At 36.9% G+C, this 5,075-nt stretch overlaps 1 non-coding gene across 1 annotated transcript; it reads right to left on the bottom strand.

The window, feature by feature from the left end:
• Positions 1–2,864: 2,864 nt before the first annotated feature.
• LOC112768886 (small nucleolar RNA R71) lies at positions 2,865–2,972 on the bottom strand. Its single transcript, XR_003186265.1, has one exon. It is a non-coding gene; the product is annotated as a small nucleolar RNA R71 (small nucleolar RNA).
• Positions 2,973–5,075: the final 2,103 nt, after the last annotated feature.

The following is a 5,075-nucleotide window of genomic DNA, read 5'->3' on the forward strand; positions in this document are numbered from 1 at the left end:
GAGGAACGAAAAGCATCTCCATTCGCTTATCTGAAATTCCTACCAATGATTTACATAAGTACCTCTATCCCTATTCTATTATTTATTATTCGAAAACACCATTATCCATTTATATCTGCCTAACTGAGATTTGCAAGGTGACCATAGCTTGCTTCATACCAACAATCTCCGTGGGATTCGACCCTTGCTCACGTAAGGTATTACTTGGACGACCCAGTGCACTTGCTGGTTAGTTGTATCGAAGTTCTGAACCATGGTATTGGCACCATGTTCTTGACGCCATTGCCAGGGAAAGAAAGAGCCATGAATTTTACATAATCAAAGTGTAATCACGATTGCACGTACCAAGTTGCTCACGTTGCCAGGGATTGTTCGAGCCTGGACATCACAATTTCGTGCACCAAGTTTTTGGCGCCGTTGCCGGGGATTGTTCGAGTTTGGACAACTGACGGTTCATCTTGTTGCTCAGATTAGGTAATTTTATTTTTATTTTGTTTTCAAAAATTTTTCAAAAAATCTTTCAAAATTTTCTCCTTTGTTTTCGAAAAAAAAAAGTTTTCAAAAATAAATTTTTCTTCAGAATTTTTAAGAATGAATTCTAGTGTTTCATGATGATTTGTTGAATCCTGGCTGGCTGTAAGCCATGTCTAATCTTTTGGACTGGGGTTTCAACTTACCAGCCCAAATGAAGAGATTCTCACACACTTAGTTGCTCTATACATGAAAAGTATCCATATCTGCTGAAGCTTGGCTGGCCATTGGCCATGTCTAGTGTTTTGGACCGGAGCTTTCATTGAAAGCTTGGCTGGCTAGTGAGCCATGTCTAATTCCTGGACTGAAGCTTTAGACTAACATGGCAAGATTCCTGGAATTCATATTAAAAATTTTGGAATCCTTATTTTCCTTTTTCAATTAATTTTTGAAAAATACCAAAAAAAAAAAAAAATTAGAAAATCATAAAAATCAAAAAAAATATTTTTTGTGTTTCTTGTTTAAGTCATGAGTCATATCATAAGTTTGGTGTCATTTGCATATGCATCTTGCATTTTTCGAAAATTTCATGCATTCATAGTGTTCTTCATGATCTTCAAGTTGTTCTTGGTAAGTCTTCTTGTTTGATCTTGATGATTTTTTGTTTTGTGTCTTTTCATGTTTATCATATGCATTCTTGAATTCTTAGTGTCTAAGCATTAAAGAATTCTAAGTTTGGTGTCTTGCATGTTTTGTTTGCATTAAAAATTTTTCAAAATTGTGTCTATGATGTTCATCTTGACATTCAAAGTGTTCTTGGTGTTCATCTTGACATTCATAGCATTCTTGCATGCATCACATGTTTTGATCTAAAAATTTCATGCATTGCATCTTTTTAGTGTTTTTCTCTCTTGCATCATAAAAATTCAAAAATAAAAAAAATATCTTTCCCTTTTTCTCTCATCAAATTCGAAAATTTGGGTTGACTTTTTCAAAAATTTTTAAAATCAAGTTGTTTCTTATGAGTCAAATCAAATTTTCAATTTGAAAATCTTATCTTTTTCAAAATCTTTTTTCAAAAAATCAAATCTTTTTCAAAATTCTTAATTATTTTCGAAAATTCCAAAAATATTTTTCAAAAATCTTTTTCTTATTTTTAGACCAAATTTTCGAAAATAACAATAACAATTAATGTTTTGATTCAAAAATTTGAAGTTTGTTACTTGCTTGTTAAGAAAGATTCAAACTTTAAGTTCTAGAATTATATCTTGTGATTTCTTATGAATCAAGTCATTAATTGTGATTTTAAAAATCAAATCTTTTTCAAAAACAAATTTCTATCATATCTTTTCAAAAATATCTTCTTATCTTATCTTTTTCAAAAAAATATCTTTTCAAAATATCTTTTCTAACTTCCTAACTTCTTATCTTTTCAAAATTTGTTGTTTGTTTCTTAACTTTTTCAAAACTACCTAACTAACTCTCTCTCTCTAATTTTCGAAAATATCTTCCCTCTTTTTCAAAAATTTCTTTTTAATTAACTAATTATTTTTATTTTTTATTTTTAATTTGAAAAATTTTCGAAAATTACTAACATTTTTCAAAAACCATTTTCGAAAATCACTAACTCTTTTTCAAAAATATTTTCGAAAATTCTCCCTCTCCCATCTCATTCTATTTATTCATTCATATCCTAACATCTCATCTCACATATCTAGCTTCCTCACATCATCACCAAATTCGAACCCCCTCTTCTATCTGTGTTTGAATTTCTTCTTCTTTTCTTCTACTAACAATAAGGAACCTCTTTACTGTGACATAGAGGATTCCTCTTCTTTTCTTGTTCTCTTCTCTTTCTTATGAGCAGGGACAGAGAAAAAGGCATTCTTGTTGAAGCTGATCCAGAACCTGAAAGGACTCTGAAAAGGAAACTGAGAGAAGCTAAATTACAACAATCCAGAGACAACTTGATTGAAAATTTCGAACAAGTAAAGGAAATGGCAGCCGAACCCAACAACAATGCAAGAAAGATGCTTGGTGACTTTACTGCACCAAATTCCAATTTACATGGAAGAAGCATCTCCATTCCTGCCATTGGAGCAAACAACTTTGAGCTGAAACCTCAATTAGTTTCTCTGATGCAGCAGAACTGCAAGTTTCATGGACTTCCATCTGAAGATCCTTTTCAGTTCTTAACTGAATTCTTGCAGATATGTGATACTGTTAAGACTAGTGGAGTAGATCCTGAAGTCTACAGGCTCATGCTTTTCCCTTTTGCTGTAAGAGAAAGAGCTAGATTATGGTTGGATTCTCAACCCAAAGACAGCCTGAACTCTTGGGATAAGCTGGTCACGGCTTTCTTAGCCAAGTACTTTCCTCCTCAAAAGCTGAGCAAGCTTAGAGCTGATGTTCAAACCTTCAGACAGAAAGAAGGTGAATCCCTCTATGAAGCTTGGGAAAGATACAAATAGTTGACCAAAAAGTGTCCTTCTGACATGCTTTCAAAATGGACCATCCTGGATATATTCTATGATGGTTTATCTGAGCTATCAAAGATGTCACTGGACACTTCTGCAGGTGGATCCATTCACCTAAAGAAAACGCCTGCAGAAGCTCAAGAACTCATTGACATGGTTGCTAATAACCAGTTCATGTACACTTCTGAAAGGAATCCTGTGAATAATGGGACGCCTATGAAGAAGGGAGTTCTTGAAGTTGATACTCTGAATGCCATATTGGCTCAGAATAAAATATTGACTCAGCAAGTCAATATGATCTCTCAGAGTTTGAATGGAATGCAAGCTGCATCCAACAGTACTCAAGAGGCTTCTTATGAAGAAGAAGCTTATGATCCTGAGAACCCTGCAATAGCAGAGGTGAATTACTTAGGTGAACCTTATGGAAACACCTATAACTCATCATGGTGAAATCATCCAAATTTCTCATGGAAGGATCAAAAGCCTCAACAAGGCTTTAATAATGGTGGAAGAAACAGGTTTAGCAATAGCAAGCCTTTTCCATCATCAACTCAGCAACAGACAGAGAACTCTGAACAAAATGCTTCTAATTTAGCAAATCTAGTCTCTGATCTATCTAAGGCCACTATAAGTTTCATGAATGAAACAAGGTCTTCCATTAGAAATCTGGAAGCACAAGTGGGCCAGCTGAGTAAAAGGATCACTGAAATCCCTCCTAGTACTCTCCCAAGCAATACAGAAGAGAACCCAAAAGGAGAGTGCAAGGCCATTGACATAAGCACCATGGCCGAACCTGTAAGAGAAGGAGAGGACGTGAATCCCAAGGAGGAAGACCTCCTGGGACGTTTAGTGATTAATAAGGAGCTTCCCTCTGAGGAATCAAAGGACTCTATGGCTCATCTAGAGACCATAGAGATTCCATTGAACCTTCTTATGCCCTTCATGAGCTCTGATGAGTATTCCTCTTCTGAAGAGAATGAGGATGTTACTGAAGAGCAAACTGCCAAGTTTCTTGGTGCAATCATGAAGCTGAATGCCAAATTATTTGGCATTGATACTTGGGAAGTTGAACCTCCCTTGTTCATCAATGAACTGAGTGATCTGGATCAACTGACATTACCTCAGAAGAGACAGGATCCTGGAAAGTTCATAATATCCTGTACCATAGGCACTATGATCTTTAAAGCTCTGTGTGACATTGGTTCAGGAATAAACCTTATGCCCCTCTCTGTAATAGAGAAACTGGGAATCTATGGGGTGCAAGCTGCTAAAATCTCACTAGAGATGGCAGACAGCTCAAGAAAACAGGCTTATGGACAAGTAGAGGACGTGTTAGTAAAGGTTGAAGGCCTTTACATCTCTGCTGATTTCATAGTCCTGGATACTGGAAAGGAAGAGGATGAATCCATCATCCTAAGAAGACCTTTCCTGGCCACAGCAAGAGCTGTGATTGATGTTGACAGAGGAGAAATATTCCTTCAATGGAATGAGAACTCCCTTGTGTTTAAAACTCAAGGATCTCCCTCTGCAACCATGGAGAGGAAGCAGAAAAAGCTCCTCTCCAAGCAGAGTCAACCAGAGCCTCCACAGTCAAACTCTAAGTTTGGTGTTGGGAGGCCACAACCAAACTCTAAGTTTGGTGTTGAACTCCCATATCCAAACTCTAAGTTTGGTGTTGGAGAGTCTCAACAAAGCTCTGCACATCTGTGAGGCTCCATGAGAGCCCACTGTCAAGCTATTGACATTAAAGAAGCGCTTGTTGGGAGGCAACCCAATGTCTATCTAATTCTTATTTTTATTGTTTTTCATGTTTTCTTAGGTTCATGATCATGAGGAGTCACAAAATAAATACAAAAATTGAAAACGGAATCAAAAAAATAGTAGAAGAAAAATCACACCCTGGAGGAGCATCTGTCTGGCGTTCAGCGCCAGAACAAAGCATGGTTCTGGCGCTGAACGCCCAAAATGGGCAGCTTCTGGGCGCTGAACGCCAGAACAAGCATGGTTCTGGCGTTCAACGCCAGAAATGGCACACAAATGGGCGTTGAACGCCCAAAATGGCCACCAACCTGGCGCTGAACGCCCAGAGTTGGGTACAAAGGCATTTCTACATGCCTAATGGGTGCA

The sequence above is a fragment of the Arachis hypogaea genome, chromosome 17 (assembly GCF_003086295.3).
Source record: "Arachis hypogaea cultivar Tifrunner chromosome 17, arahy.Tifrunner.gnm2.J5K5, whole genome shotgun sequence".
Taxonomy (NCBI): Eukaryota; Viridiplantae; Streptophyta; class Magnoliopsida; order Fabales; family Fabaceae; genus Arachis; species Arachis hypogaea.